Below are 16146 nucleotides of genomic sequence, written 5' to 3' on the forward strand. Positions count from 1 at the left end.
AGTTTCATTCCTGCTTTGATTATACATATACATAGTCTCAGTTTTTCAATTTTCACTCTCCCCCATCCCATCCAGAACCTCTTCTGGTTCCTGTACATGTTTTTGGATGTGGTTGGGTTCCTGCTTGCCTGTGTGGCAACTGTGATATTCATCACAATTATATGTTATCTGCTTTGTTTCCCTTTTCTGAAACATAAATATTATACTGCAAAATTCAATATCTATGATAAAATATATGACTTAAGTTATTAAATTTCCATCACTGAGCATTCTAGATTCACACAATTTTTTATGATATAAATTTGGATTTAATACCAACATTTTAATACATTTCATAGTAGCACAGAACTTTCTGATAGCTACTTCAAAAGTCTACATCTGCAGCAATTTGAGAAAAGACTACAAACACTTGAACAATGGTCCCATTGAGCCATGGCCCCTCTCATTGCACTTTGACAGTCTCATCATGGAGATTGCACTGGAAGTCATGCAGTTTTCTTCCATGACTTAGTTAATCAAGGCACTGAATTCTCCCTCCCCCTTGATTTTCTTTGTGACTTTTTCTCTTTCTTCCTCTACTCATGTTGGAGCCCTGAGTCAGAATTGTAGTCTTCATGATAAATGAGCATTTTGTGGAGGATACAAAGATAAGCACAAGAAGTCCCCATTATTTCAGGCATCAAGTAGATGGACTCCCAATCACCAGACATGTTTATTAACTTGCTATACTCCTAAAAATAATTGTTGTGCACAACAAAATTAACTTGCATCATTAAGTGACTAGAAAATTTCCATCATTATTTTAACCTTCCTGTAACTACAAAATACATTCTAAATGGAACATGGTTGAAATATTGATGATAAAAATACATTATATTTTAAATATGAGGGGTTATGTTTATAAGATAAGGAATGACAAATTATAGTCTCTGGGAAAAACTCAGAAATCCCTCAAATCCAAGGAGGATCCAAACACAGCCACATCAGAGGCTGAAAGATAAAACAGAAAGTTTTGAAGCAACAAGATAATAATGATAGCAGTTTGAAACATCATTAGTGCAGTTTCAAATGAAAGGATTCTCAGAAGAATATTACAAGGAAAAAGAAGACTAGAACATCACCCCAGTTGATATCTAAGAGGTATTTCCATGATGCTACATACAAAAAAAAAATCTATGATATTTTTCAGTGCATAGTAACCTCTCCCAAGAAGTATCATTAAAGTATCTATTAAAGTAAGTGAACTGAAATTATACAAAGCATAAAATAAAATTAACAATGAATGTGAAAAGAAATTTGAAAAATTCAAAATCAAAAAGTCCACAAAAACACCTCTGAGTGGCAAATGGGTAAAAAATTAGTCAAAAGGATGATTAAAAAATAATTTAAAATTATTAAAATAATTGGATAGTTTTAGATCATACTTCAACTAATAGAAAACCGTATTGATTGTTAAACCACAATGCAACGAAAAGGCCACTGACTCCAATTTTAAATCAAATTAAAGCAAGCTTGTAATTCCGACTGGCCGGGACTGTCTCTCCTGAAATCTGTGGGTTAGAGGACAGTACACCAGCTCTCTAGGAGCATGGTTTTATAACACAAAAGTTGCAAAAGGGGGGTGTCTTGAGAACTTACAGATAACAGGATTTTGACAAGCATAATACAAAGGCAGATAGTAGGATAATGATCTAAATAGCTCAACATTTCAAGTTAGGGAGCAAATTTAGATCCCAACACCAGAATTTATGAGGCACCCCTAAGGTTTCAAAGAGGGTTGTTATCTGGTCAGGGAAAACCAGAATTTATGAGGTACCACTAAGTTTCAGAAAGGGTTGTTATCTGGTCAAGGAAAGCCAGGCATGGGTGAGTTCAAGACACAGGCAGGCATTTCAAGCAAGTTTAGAAATCACAGTAATTTATAGTAAAACAGAAATTACCTTTCATGACTTTCTGATGAGATGGCTCCCAATCTTAAGATAGGCTGGGTTTTTTACGATACTGCTGGATACCGGTGACAAGTTCTGCTTTCTCACATGCTGAAATATTTTTTGTATGTCTTAGGCTTCCCTTTTCTCCTGCTCTCTTCCCCTTATCTTTCTCCTTCCTGGGTATGTCTGTGACTAGGCCCAGGAAAGGCTAGGTGGGATGGCCAAAAGGTGGGAAACAGGTGGGCTGAGGGAGGAAGGGCAGGATGGAGCAGCCCAGAACACATTAATTTAACAACTTTATAACTCCCTGTAGGGAGGGGCAATTCATAAGACAGGTTACCTTAGCAACATGTTGGAACAGGATCAGGTTCTTAATATGAATGGAGGAAGATTTCTGAAGGAATTAACTTTCAAGCACTCAGGGGGTCGTCTCCAACTTCCCAGACACACTCAAAATTGGCCTCCTGATTTGACCTGACTCAATTTACCTATCTATACTGACTGCCTGACCAATTCTGGTTTTATTATTTGGAAGGAAGTCTATACCTTTAAATGACTATATTAAAAGGTATTCCTCTTCCTCAAGGGAAACTTATACCTTAAAATTCATACATTTAAAGGAAGAAAAGTCAAATTCTCCTTCTTTGGAATTGGACAAGTCTCTCCATTTTGTGGCCTTGGACATCAGATCTATTTTTAAAAGGCTAGATATGTGTTACTTAAGTCCCTTCTTGCCACAATTTAGGTTGCTTCACTGAAAGCTAATCCAGGTTTCATCCCAATGCACAGCCCCAAGTCTTGTGGTCTTATGTAGTACTTGTTCAATAAAGGCCTGGAGATGCTAAAGTTTTAACCCTGTGCACCATGATCTTCCCACTGACCTCATTCCTATCAATCACTCCAAATTTTGTTATGGGTACAACAAATTCAAACTACCTATTTACATCAAATTTAAAGTTGTGTTTTCCTTTTACAGCTTTTCTTTTTCTTTCCAATGTTTGTTAGTGTTTTGGGAAAATCCTTCCTGTGCTTTTGAATTTCCCCAAAATGCCTAATATAAAAGAATGGTGCATCACAAAATTAGCAACCACAACAAAAACAAAAAGGGAAAAACTAAAGAAGGGTTACGTCATTTCCAAGTAGAAAAATTGAAGTAATGAAGAAAGATTTGAAATCAAAAAGGTATATTCATATATTTAATAATAAATTCAAATCTAGCAGGAAGGAAATGTTTAGGCTTCCTTTGTTCTCCTGCTCTCTTCCCCTTATCTTTCTCCTTCCTGGGTATGTCTGTGACTAGGCCCAGGAAAAGCTAGGTGGGAGGGCCAAAAGGTGGAAAACAGGTGGTCTGAGGGAGGGAGGGAAGGATGAAGCAGCCCAGAATGCATTCATTAATAACTTTATAATTGAAATAGAGACAAATCCCAATTTAAATCATTAAACCCCTTGTGAAAAGAAAAAAGAATTCTGTCAAATAAAAGCAAAATTAAAAGATCGTTAGAGGGAATGACCCCAAAAAGAAAGATTCACATTCATAAAGACACATTTGAGTGTGGAGATTTAACTGCCAGACATACAGTAATTAAAATTAATTACAAGAAAATACTATGAATGTTTTATGCCATCAAGATTGAAGATTAAATGGGCAAATCTCTAAAAAAAAAAACCATTCTGTGATATATACTAAGAACAAACAAACCTATACAAAAAGAGGTTAGATTTGTAATAAATAATGACATAGAAAGAAAATGCCTGGAGTAGAGAGCCTTATTGATTCATTTAAAGAAGGATTAACATGTATTTCAAAAATATCCTCCTAAAAACAGACAAGGGGGGAAGGGGGGAGAAACACCATCACATGCAGTAAGATGCTGTTATTTAAACCTTTCAGAGACATTGCAACACAGAAATATCAAGATCAAAATGCTTTATTAATATACGCACATGAATTTCAAGGAAAGAGTAGAGAACTAAATCCAAAAGTATATAAAATATTTTACATGCAAAGAACATAGGAAACATTCCAGGAATGCATTATGATTTTCCATCTAAAAAATAGTTATAATAAATTATCAACAGATTCAAGGACAAATGCTGAGTTATCCTCTCAATAAATGTAGACAAAATTATTTTTTAAAAATTCTACAAGAATCAGTTCAAAAATACTCAAAAAACAACAAATAGAGTGTTTTCTCAAGCTGATAAAGGACAACTATTAAAATTCTAAAGGGTATGTTATAATTAATGCAGACAGAGTGAATTCACTTTATTTCTAATGGTATTAGAGGCTTTAGAAATAGAAAGTAGACAAAAATGAGATGAAGCAAAGGACAGATAGTATAGATAATGAATGTTTGGGTCAGGAGAATGGGGGCTAATTCAAAAGGATATAAAATGCCAATATCTCCAGAGAACTTCCCCTTCCTCACTACTTGTTATCAAGGGTACCTAGTCTCCATAGAATGGATTTTCCCAGCAAGGGGTTTTTTTGAGTACCCCCTGGGTGGCTTCTTTCCTGCCTCTGCTCATTCCCACATTTTGGTCACCACTTAGGTAAGATAAGAGGAGGGAAAAGCATGAGAAGAACACCACCATTCCCTGTGGCATCAGGTCAGGACTTCTCTCCAGAGGACTCTCTTTTCCTTTCTCTCTGTTCTATCCTTTAAATAAAACTTGTTTTCTTGCCTCAGTGTTTATTGGGTATATAATCTTCAACACCAGGAGAACAAGAACCCAAACCTGATTTTCAAGACTGGTTTCAGATATGGGCTCATTGGGGATCCTCACTGGTGTAAGCTGCTGTGCACCCAACATCTTTCTGAAGTATATCTTTCTGCCTCTTTCTTCTTTCCAGAGCACATAATGGTAACCTGTTGCCTAATTAAATGCAGTTAGTACAAACTGCCATTTTACAATCCTCAGGTGACAGGATTTACTCACAGCCTAGGTGGCTCCTAATCACCTGTCCTATGGGTCAGCCATGTTGGGTTCTGCCAAAGCCATTTTTCACTATCCTACCCAAGCTCAGAGGGTATTTGGCATTAGGAAACAGTGTTCCTAATCCAGTTTGCCTTTGAATGCTGGGAGATTGATAAAGAGTTGTAACAACTGCAAGATTCTATCTGGGGCCACCTCCTAGTGAATCTCAAAAGTTCTCCCCATGAACTCCTCTCCCAACTGCCCTTAAGGGGTATCCTGTGGCAACTGGTGGATCACAAGGCACTGAATGAAGGCCCCAATGACACACACCTCCAGATGAGCCCATAGGACACTTTCCTGTGCTCACTCCTCCAGAGCACTCCCCTCCTTTCACCAATAAGTCTCTAGCCATTGAGAGTGATTCATAAGGAAATGCCTGGATTCCCTTTGTTCACACATTAAGCTGCTATAAGCCTCCAGGTATTTTTCCTGTTGTTTTTTTCTGTGGTCTGTGAGTCTCTTTGGCTGCAAATGGGAGACATTTTCAATCACCCCTTCCATAATCTTTGAAAACAAGGGTGTTAAGTATCTTAACAACCACTAGATGTCCTCCTTACACTCTGGAGATTCCTTTAGCCACAGAGCAGAGGGATATACTTCACCTTAGGTTTTTTTGTTTGTTTTTTTCTGAGTCATCACATTTGAAAGTTTATAGAGCTCAGTTATGCCCCTGAGACTAAATCTTTAGTGTCATGGTCAAGCTTTAAACAGAGACCTTGTTTATTTGGCCAATGACACCAGAAATTAATTTTGCAGAATCATGATGAAAAATGGGTTTTCTGGACATCAGAAGCTCATAGGAACATGTCCATTTAAAAAGAAAAAATAGATTTTTCTCAGGCAAGAGCACCTGAGTTCTGTTTCTTGTACTCAAATGGGAGCTTCTTTCTCAAAAGTTATGCCAGGTTTACCCCTAGCCTGTATCCTTAAGTATTGGAATAAGTTTGACCCACAGATACTTTTTCCTCTTTTAACCAGGCCTGGGAATTGACTTAGGCACAGCACAGAAAAAAAAACAAAATGTTTTATAGTATTCTGCATCCAAACCTATCCTGAGTACAAACTGGGGGGAATAAAAAAGGCTCATCAGAGGAAACAAACTATAGCACTGCACCTTAAGAGCTGATTTTACAAAAGAAAAAAAAAGTGGTTAAAATGCCCTATAAATGAGTTTTTGCCTCTTAAACTCAAAATAGCATCTTCCCTTACAAAACTTCTGCCAGATCTCTCTCTCCAAGGCCTGAATTTGAAATGTAAATTTCAGAAGTTTACAGAGCTTTCAGAACTTGCAAGACTTAGAAGGCTTGCAGAAATGATTATCCAAAACTGATCTGAGACAAAAGAAAAAAGGGTATATAAAACTTTTAAATTCAAGCCCCTGTGGGGCCTAAATGGCCAGCTGGTTTATCTACATACTACCACCTACTTTCTTAACAAGTTCCTTCCTAAATGCTACAGCACAGGGAAGGAAAATGAAATAATCTCATATATATAAGACTTCTTTACCTTAAAATTTTACCCAAGGATTTCAGGACTCTCACATTCTTGAAAATCTAACTCTAATTTAATCCAGAAGTTCAATCTGACCTGATAAAAGTTCTGCTTTTTCCTGTACTAGAGTAATTATGGCCATGTCATTCTTTTTTGAACTTCTATTTAATTAAAACTTTCTATATTCTTGAACTCATGGATCCTGCATATCTAAATAAATATATTTCTGAACTACCTCATTTTATCTAAGTACAGGTTTTTATACTATCTTTATTCAAAGACCAATTTTTCAAAGATTAGCTCTCAAGTACATTGGAAAAAATCCTTTTTTAAAGAGTCCTAAGGAAGATATAGACATGGTGATCTAGGGAATAAATCTCATAGTCTTCAAGGAAACGGGCCAGCTGGACCTTTGATTTCAGTATCCAGAATGGCGATCAGACTTCACACCTAACATACCAAATACATAGGCCTGCCTATATTTATGTCATAATGTAAAGTTGTGATAGGCTCTATTTTAATTTTTATCAGATTAAATTAATTAGAGGTTTTAAAAAACTTTTGTAGGGCTGGGGATGTGGCTCCATCCTTAGCACTACATACAAACAAAGATGTTGTGTCCACCGAAAACTAAAAAAAAAAAAAAAAAAAAAAAAACTTTTGTAGTGTTGTCTCATACCTGTGGAAATCTACCTCCAAATAGCTGCAAGATCTTTCTTTCCTATCTGTTCTATGTATATGTGCACACCTGTGTATTGTACTATTATGTCTACATATGCGCTACATGTATTATGTACATGGTATCAAAATTGGCATAGATAAATGAGCACTCATAAATAAAAATTTAAATGAGAAATGGATGCCAAATAGCATTTAGTTCACATGACTTTTGAAAAAGTTTCATTTTGAATTAGTTAAACAGATGAGAATAAAGATGTCTTTAAAATTACTAACTCACAAGTTTTTCTAGGTGGTCAGATAGAGTGTTGGTTTCTATAAAATATCTAAAATGTAATATCCATTGTTTCTAGGATTTTTCTTCAATGACAAAGTAATAACTATTACTATTAACAACAATTGTCTGAGATCTTAGATTTTACAGTTAAAAAAATAAATTAGATTTAACCTCAATGGGATTAATCATAAATGTGCTTGCCAGAGGAGACACCTGATTAATTTGCAAAGTTAAAATGCTAAAACATTACCTGCTAATATAAAAATCAAGAACTCTTGACTTCTTAGATTCCATAATGTAATATATTCAAACATAAAGTGTATTTTCATAAATTGGCAAATAAAAAAGTTTAAGATTTCTTGGTTTCTGTGTCTTTATAAAAAAAAAGGTTACTAAGAGTTAATATTCTATCAGGTATAATTTTATGTAAAAAGAGTACAAAAGTTTTCAATTGGGTTTAAATTAAAGGACTATAAAATATGAAGTATTTCATCTTAATAAAGTGGAGTAATTTGTTTAAATTCAGAAATTTCTTAAGGATGTTTCAGAATGTAAATTTTTTAATTTTATTTTTTAGTTGTTGATGGACCTTTATTTTATTCATTTATTTATATGTGGTGCTGAGACTCAAACCCAGTACCTCACACAGGTGAGCCAAGCATTCTACCACTGAGCCACAACCCGAGGCCCCAGAATGTAATTTTTTTAAAAGGGGTGAACAACAACAAAAGAGATATAAGAAAGTTGTAAGTAAGGAAGTGCCTTTTAATATAAAAAGTAGAAGGAAAAAGAAATGTTTCTGGATGAGAAAGAATTGTGTGACAATATAAAAAGTTGTAGAATGTCTAAGTAAATTACATAAGGTTTATGGAGGGTGAAATTCAAAAAGTATTTGTATAACTAAGTTAGCTACTTAACACTATTAGTTAAAGTTATTCAAGGTTTTTTTCCTAAGGCTAAATATTAATGCATTTATGTAAACCAAAGTTTAATCCTCTATGTATTAAAGTAAAAAGGATTTCTTAAAACATTAAATTGCTCTTATCCAACAAGATAATATCTCATGTCTAGTTAATTTTATTGTTTAGAGAAACTACTCTTAAAGGAATTAGGGTTTGTACAACTCTGGGTAAACAACAGCTGTTATTTTAGAGTAATACACTATACAACAAATTCTGAATTTACCTTTAAAAGATAAACTTTGTTAATACAAGAACATCAGTGTAATTGTGGCACTGTTACTTGTTTTTTTGTATACTTGATGTATTCATATCTTCCAAGTATAAAAATCTTTAAAATATAAAGTACAGAAAAACAATTTACTGAGTTCATATTCTTCAAACTAAATTTTTCTATAACAATAGTCACTTTCAGACTTATATAAAAATAATGGATTGTGGGATGGGGATATAGCTCAGATGGTTGAGTGCTTGCCTTTAATGAATAAGACCTGGGTTCAATCCTCATCACCACACACAAAATAATAATAATAATAATAATAATAATAATAATAATAATAATAATAATATAACAAATTTAGCTGGAGGCTTATTTATATTATTTAATTTGTAATTAGAAAAAATTAACCTGCTATCAATAAGTTATGTGTAACATTTCATGTGACTCTTTACACTGGATGGGCAATTTAAATGTATTTTATAAGTCAATAGGAAGGCATGGTTTATTTACAAGTTAAACATGTGGAACAAAAACATCTTGTCACTTTCTCACCAAAGGGACCTAAAATCTGTCAGATCAACTGAGGTGGCTCAGGAACAAAGCACCAAGCAACCTGTGTGCCCAGGGGGGCGGGGGGGAACCCAACAATCAGGCACTGATGGAACCAACTGTCAATCAGAGGGGTCTCCTGGCCAATCCTGAATCTTACCCAGCTTCCCCAACCAACCCTAGTAGGACAAGGGACTCTAAAAACCCCTTTTCCTGTCCCAAGCCCTCTCTTCCTCCCCTAAGCTCAATGAAAATTCCAGTCCAGTTGAGCCCCATGCATTTCTCCTTAGATCCTTTTTTTACCCTGTTGGTCTGAGGGTCCTGTCCAGAAGCAAAATCTCAATAAAGCCTCATTCAGCAGCCCTTAAATCTGCCTCCTTTAGGTGGCTGCTGCCTGACATTACATCTGGTGCTGAAACCAGGAGAGCTTTTCAGGCCTCTTCCATACCTTACATCTGGGGAATGAGGTCCACCCTCCCCCCCCTTCAAACAAACCAGGAAATTCCTAAGCTGCTCCTTCTTTCCCTCTCCCTTCATCTGGGCTGCCAGGAGTGGGGTAAGTTCCCTGGTTTCCCCTGACTTTCCAGCCCCTCTCGGCACACAGGGGGTCTATCCATAAGTCATGCATGTGCCATAGAACCCCACCCATTCTGTTTAAGGCCCTAGGAAATTTGGAAATGTCCCAGTACTCCGGCTAGCCACTCTGATCCATTTGGGCCTGTAGCGCCCCCTTGCCCGCAAGGAAGACGCAACACTCAGGAATCTTCTTTCAGCAGTTTATTCAGGCCCCTGACAGTTCTTCTCCTCAGTTCTCTTCTTCAGTTCTCCCTCTCCGGATGCCCCTCCCAGCCTTAATAAAGCATCTCAAGCCCCAATGCAAAGCAGCCACGTGGAGCTTTCTCATAGAGTGATGAAAAGTCATGTGCCAACTCTCCCAAACAAGGAGTTGTTTGTCACAGACCACAGCGGAGCCAGCGCCATCATGTAATGGCGACCATAATTTACATAAACGGCAGAAACGGCTCACCACAGTTCCCCCTTTTTGTTTTCTTAAAACAATACAGGCGAGAGTAGAGGTCCTACCCCACTGTGCAGAAGTGGCTGCAATGTATGGTTCAGTCCCAAGGAGGCGCCTTCCCCAGACCCGAGACCATATCAGCCGACGCCTTTTTTCGTGGGGCGGGGAGTGAACGCGTCTAACCCGCATGCAATAGGACATGCTCTCCTTGAGGTCCATGTCAAGGATCACTCAAGTGCAGTGCTTTGCCTCGCATCCTGTATCGTGGCGATGGTGGACGAAGGGGGATAACTGAGGTTGAACTGTGGCTGTTTATAACGACAAACAAGTTGACAGCACCCTGAAAGAAAGGCACGGACTTTAAGACGATAGAAAAGCACTAGTGTGGAAACCCATCTGCGTGCAATGGCAGTAAAACCGGCAGAGTGCAAGGGCTTTCCAACACTAAGAGAATAGCAAGGAAGGTCATGTCGATCCCAGTGCAATGTTATAATAACTTGGGGTGCAACGACCATGACAAAGGTTTACTGTTTAAGATGCGCAAGCCAGACTTGAGGCGAGTTGCCATTTTCTAAAGCTGCAAGAGCTTGTATGATCATAGCCTTATCATGAGCACTGCGGGCCTTAAGGCGACAGAGAAACCACAAACAGAGGAACATAGCGAAGCAACACATTGCACCAAAGATGCCTACCCCCACCCACTCTTTGAAGAAGGAAAAAGCAGAAGATATCCAATCGGTGAATTGACCCAAAGTCACTGGATCGACACGGGTACTGTTCAAGACAGCTATCTGGGTTAGTTGAGACTGGATCATGTCTTCCGCTGCCATGGACCAATTTCCAGCCAAATATTCGCCAATGATGCGGGAGGCATTCCTGGAATCATTAAATCTGACAGAGGTTATGCATAAATGTGCACGTTGGTCAACACAACCCAAAAGCACCAAGTCAGCCAATTCTTCTACCTGAGCTTGGAGTAAATCTATTCTTTGGTTGGCAGCTAAAATCCCTGACAAAATATGTTGATTAATTGTATTTTGGGATTCAAGTATGGTGGAAGTTTGTTGAACAACTTGATTAATGGTGGCAGCAGTTTGTACTTGACTGGCCATAGCCACTCCGGCCGTAACCGCTGCAGCAGCAGACACTGTCACAGCTGTCACTATAGCTGCTGTAATTCCAAAATCCCTGCGGACTCTAAGTAGTTCAACAATGGGGAATTTATCTGGGTCCGCAGTGACTGGGATTGGGACAAAAGTTGGAATTTTCATAACCACTGCCGTGGTCCAGGAGCCATTCCAACACTCAGACAAATAGCAGGTAATATTAGAACAGTCAAGCATCCCCGACGAGGTGTCATTAGCCAAAAGGAACAAGAACGGGGATTGAACGCAGACCATTGCAGGGGGTAATGTGGCATTATATAGCAAAGAGTTGAATGAAACAGATGTAAGTCTATTACCTCGTTCATTCTCCTTAACAGTGCCAGAAACATTAGCCAGCCAGCTTTTGACTCCCAGCAATTGAGCCAATGCAGAAATATCAGCTGAAGCCCCCTTCTCATTAGAAATCAGCCATTGAAACCAGGACCAACCTACTCCTGTAGAGGAGTTGGCACTGTTATTAAAGTTATAAACATACCTCTTAAGAGAGGGGGAAGAGGAGAAACCTTTAGCAACTTGATGTTTCTCCCAAGAATGATCCTGACAAGGCGTAAATATTGGAGGGAAACCAAGATTAGGAGTACAGTAAGGAGAGGCCTTGAAATGAGTGGCATTGTAAGTACTATTAGAAGAAGGAGGCACTGGGATTAGTACCTTGGAGATAATAGCCAAGGTAGTTATGTTAGAAGCAGAGCTATTTGCGGGGGTCCCTGAACCTGATTGCTCCCCTGAAACTACTTGGCTCAGTACAGCACTGATAGTGTTCCCTGAGACCTGACTGGACCGCAATGGGTCCTCCCAGTTAGTCAAATTTTTGGTCTTAAGGTTAATGCAATTAGCGTTTCCAAGGCTGAAACAAAACACTCCTGTGAGATTAACTTGAGATTGATTAAAAATGCTCTCCATGTTTGAGCATGGAAAGCTCTCCCCGAAATACCTCCACCATACGGCGGTGGATCCGGGGGATCGCTTTTCTTGAGCTCCTGCTTATCTCTGTTCCCTTCTCCTATAGTGAAACTCTCTAGCTGACGAGACAGCCTCCCGAGCTCCTCCTCCTCATCCTCCTCTCCCTCTGACCCACTTTCACATGGGGGAGTGCGCAGCGTACTGAGATCTGGATACAAGCGCCTCCTCCCCTGTTTCACTCTCTGCATACTCCCCTCCTTCTGAGATATCTCACTCCCTGCCGTTTCTGATTTCTCCTCATGTAATTGCTCTAAAACTTCTTGTCCCTTTGTAAGTGCCTCCTGACATCTGCCATCTGTAAGGCAGCTACGGACCATTTTCCAAAGGGGTATCACCCCACCCTCTAATATGCCCTGCTCAGAAGCAAAGTCAAGATCTCTGCCTAATTTATCCCAACTAGGTACAGTAAGGCTGCCCGAAAATGCAAACCACGGTGCAGCGATATCCACCTTCTGTAAAAATCTCTGTAAAGTACTATGTTTCACTTCCAGACCTTTAGAACGTAACAGGCCATCTAGGGCCAGAAGAAGCGGACTGGAAGGCACAGCACCCATGACACAACAACAAAAGAAGCACAAGAAACACAAAAACAAAATGACACAACAAGAGACACACAGAAAACAAAAGCGAAAGTAAAAACGAAAGTACACAATGCAGCTGCTGCCCCGCTTTGGTCGCGGGTCCCACTTACTTGGGACGATTCTCCGCTTTGATCGCGGATCCCACTTACCTGGGACTACGGTGCACCCCCCTGACTGCTGAAAGTTCTGATTCCTGGGTCTCGGCACCACTTGTAGCGCCCCCTTGCCCGCAAGGAAGACGCAACACTCAGGAATCTTCTTTCAGCAGTTTATTCAGGCCCCTGACAGTTCTTCTCCTCAGTTCTCTTCTTCAGTTCTCCCTCTCCGGATGCCCCTCCCAGCCTTAATAAAGCATCTCAAGCCCCAATGCAAAGCAGCCATGTGGAGCTTTCTCATAGAGTGATGAAAAGTCATGTGCCAACTCTCCCAAACAAGGAGTTGTTTGTCACAGACCACAGCGGAGCCAGCGCCATCATGTAATGGCGACCATAATTTACATAAACGGCAGAAACGGCTCACCACATGGGCCCCCAGTGGGTTGCAGGGATACCTCAATCCCCGCCTGGCTCTTATCCATTCCTCAGGTGAGTGCGATCAGAATTTGGGATGCCTTTTTCTGATCCCACCTACACCTGAGGGTGCCAGAAGGTCATTGGAAACATGGAATCCTCCTTAGACACCAAAAGTCTTTTGAATGTCTATATTCAATATTTGCCAAATTTGGACTCAGACCAATGTCATAACTGCCTGGTCTTTTACTCCACTGTGGCCTGGCCCTAGTGTGAATTAGACAATGGGTCACAATGGCCCCCATGAGGAAATTTTGATTTTAAACTTTCACTGAATTGGGCAATTTCTGTTGCCAGACAGGGAAGTGGGCAGAATTCCCTTACATATGGAGGTCACAGCACATCCTCCCCCAATCCAGGACCCTCTTAGAAACCTCCATTCTCTTCTTCTGCAGCCATGATTCCTCCCCCTACTTCTTCTACTGATAAGTCCTTCCCTCTCCTCCTGCAATGGATTTCTCCACCTACTCACTCATCTCTTCACCTATCAGTGCCCACACCCAGTCCCACCAGGCCTTCTTACTGCTAACTCAAAGCTCAAACAAGGTGAGGAGAACCCTCAGACCCCTATCCAAGATCTGGTGGAAATGGCCTTTAAAGCAGGCTCAATTGAAGAAAAAAGTAGCACTCCAAATCTAAGGCTTGGCAGCAGCCCTGAGGCCTACTGCTCCAGCAAAATCTTCACATGGAAAACAGCATCCCTCTCCACCAGGGGCTTGCTTCAAATATGGATGTGAAGGTCACTGGCTCACCAATGCCCAAACCTATGGCTCCACCCCAGACCATGTCCCATCTGTAAGCACACAGGACATAGGAAGAGCAACTGCCCCATGGCTGGCCCTTCCTCAGTGCCTCCATGTGGGGGTATGACCAGCCAGGCAGTCCCTTGTCTTGATAGAAGACTGAAGAAGCCCAGACTCGAGGATGCCCACCACACTCGATGAGCTCAGGGTAATGCTCCAGGGAGTGGATAAGTCTATAATCTTCCTTGTCAACAGAGGGCTACCTATTCTGTCTTGCCTACCAACTCTGGGCTTCTGTTTCCTTGCCAGGCCTCAGTGTTTATGGGGATTGATGGCAACCCTCCTCCCCAAACTGAACTGCTAAGGTGGCCTATGCCCTGGAGGAACACCCTTTCACACACTCTTTTCTCATCATCTCATCCTGTCCAGTTCCTCTCTTAGGCAGAGATGTTCTCCAATTACTAGGCCACTCTCCAACTACACCCCAAGAATACTACTACATATTCTCTTCTGCCTCTAATTCTTACTCTAACAACCTGACAGTAACTACTGTGCCATTGCCACTTGACCTAGTTGATCCCCAGGTCTGGGATACCCCCAAATCTAACATAGTCTCCCACCACAAGCCAGTCCATATCAGGCTAAAACCCCAAACTAAATTTCCTTCTCATCCCCAATTTCCCATCTCTAAATCCCATGGGGAGGGACTTAATCCCATCATTGACTGTTTACTTGCCCAGCGACTACTCATCCTTCCTGACTCCCCATGCAATACTCCCATATTGCTGGTATGCAAACCCTCAGGAGTCTATCACTTGGTCCAGGACTTCCACTTAATTAATAAAGTGGTTATTCCCATCATTACCATCCTCCTGGTGGTTTCCAACCCTTACTTTCTTCTTTCTCATATCCCCCTTTGACCACTCACTTAGCTTTCCTGGATCTTAAAGATGCCTTCTTTACAGTGCCTCTCCATCCCGACTCTCATTACCTCTTTGCCTTCACATGGGAAGACCCTCCATCCTTTAGGTCTCAACAGCTGATATGGACAGTCCTACCCTAAGGTTTCAGGGATAGTTCCCACCTCCTTGGGCAAGTCTTGGCACAGGATCTAACTGCTTGTGACTTGGGAAATAGCACTCTCCTACAGTTGGATAGAAACCTTCCTTACCTCCAGGGAAACTGCTGACACTGTTGTCTAAATTCTCATTGAGCAGATCATTTCCAGGTTTGGCCTTCTCACTTCCATCCAACCAGATAATGGTCTAGCCTTCACTTCTGAGGTTGTTCAACTAGTCTCCAAAGACCTTAACATCACTTGGAGGCTCCACATCTCCTACCAGCCCCAATCCTTGAGTAAGGTTGACAGGGCTAACAGCATTCTCAAGGATCGTCTTACTAAACTTGCTATAGAACTCAGGCTGTCCTGGCCCAATCTCCTGCCCTTGGCCATCACCCAAATTCAGACAGCCTCTAGATCAGGCCTTAGCCCATTTGAGCTACTCTATGGGCACCCTTTCTTAATCAACCAAAACATTCTAGTTACTCTTCCTCCCCTCATGTCCTACCTTTCCTATCTCACACTTCTACACAAACTTCTAAGGGAACATGCAGACCAATGCCTTCCTCCACCATTCATTGCCTTAATCTTAGCAAACTACGAACTGAATCGAGCCCTCTTCAACTGGGTGATGCAGTCTTACTTCAAAAGCTACATTCTCAATCATTGGAACCTCACTGGATGGGACCCCAAGAGCGACCAAGCTTTTGGGCCACTACCTCTGGTACCATGTCTCTCACCTTAAAAATCTGCCTGTTCAAATGTCCAGTCCTGGACTTCCACCATGCTGGGGCCCACCAAACTCAAGATTTTTATCAGTCCTCTTCTTTTACTAATAATTAATCTCTATCATGCTTCTATCCCAACCCACAGATGATGCTTCTACATCCAAGCAACATGGAAGCAGGATGGCACAACCTGCTCTCGGTTTATGGAACAAGGCAATTGCCTTTCCACTGGCT

Source organism: Marmota marmota, unplaced genomic scaffold (genome assembly GCF_001458135.2).
Source record: "Marmota marmota marmota unplaced genomic scaffold, marMar, whole genome shotgun sequence".
Lineage (NCBI taxonomy): Eukaryota > Metazoa > Chordata > Mammalia > Rodentia > Sciuridae > Marmota > Marmota marmota.